This window comes from Triticum aestivum, chromosome 6B (genome assembly GCF_018294505.1).
Source record: "Triticum aestivum cultivar Chinese Spring chromosome 6B, IWGSC CS RefSeq v2.1, whole genome shotgun sequence".
Classification (NCBI taxonomy): domain Eukaryota; kingdom Viridiplantae; phylum Streptophyta; class Magnoliopsida; order Poales; family Poaceae; genus Triticum; species Triticum aestivum.
Window position 1 is genome coordinate 201,504,680 of NC_057810.1, and position 1,350 is coordinate 201,506,029.

A 1,350-nucleotide genomic window follows, 5' to 3' on the forward strand; every position below is an offset into this window, starting at 1 on the left:
CAGGAACATAATTATGAAGACATGTTAATGAGCTTGTGCAACTCACTACAGAGCAATACATGGCATGGCAAGGCTACCAACAGTAATAAGACATATTTGTGAAGCTAAGCATGGCAATAGCAAGGTCATAGGGTGCATGGATCACTAGAAAAACACATGGGAACAAGTGAACTTAATGTTAACAGGCTGACAACAACATTTTCAAGCAACTTTGGAGCAAGATATGAACAAGCTACAACAACCTATAAATACAACCAGGGGCATGGATGGATAGAGGATGACATGTAGATCAAAACATATTTATAGAACATCTCCAGATTATGCATAGAATGATTAGTAGCAACATGTTAATATAGCATCCCGAAATAACAGATTCAGCCTAGCAAAACAGCAACATCATGAACACTACTTAACAAGCTCGATACACTCACCACAAGTCATTGCATGATAAGATAAGCATAGAATCATCAATAAGACATGTTTGTGAAACAAACCAAGTCAAGAACAAGTCCATAGCATGCAAGGGTCAACTATAGCAAGCTTGGCCAAATTGAATAACACGTAAACAATCTGCCAGGAAACATTTTGAAGCAAAAGTAGAGCACTCAAATGACATGCTAGACTACTCCATAATTTCAACCAAGGGAATGATTGGATAGACAATAACCTATTGTTCAAAACACCCTTACTGAAGTATCTCAAAATATACATGGATCTCTCTGTAGCATCAAGTTTACATGGCATCAAAATTACAGCAGAACAGGGACTAAAATCAGCAACATCATGATGCCTAGTTTACATGCTTGTGCTAGTCACCACATTGATCACAAAAAATACATGGTAAGCACCTCTGTAAAGAAGACATAACCTAGTTCAGAACACATTTAGGGACCAAGTTCATAGGATGCACACATCAATCATGGCAAAAATGACAAAAGAGCTCGTACTGATAACAGACAGCACAAAACATTATGAAGCACTCTTACAACGATGATTCAGGCATCAAGATGACCTCAAATGAATATGATGCAATGGAAATTAATGATGTACTCATCGAGGCGAACAATTTGACATATTACACGCACGAAACGGAGCTACGGATGCAGAGATACGGCATGACGAACATGGCATGAAAATTACTGCAGATCAGGGACTTAGAGAAATATCGGGGTCAACCTCCAGTTGCACGGACTTCGAGGCGGCGGCGGATCTCGCCGGAGCTGGGCGTGGGGGACGCCGGAGAAGACGAATCCGGGCCGGATCTCGCCGGATCCGGCCGGGGCGAGCCGGAGGGCGACGAGGGAGGCGCGGCGGAGCGGAGCACGGACGCCGGAGGGCGGCGCCGGCCGG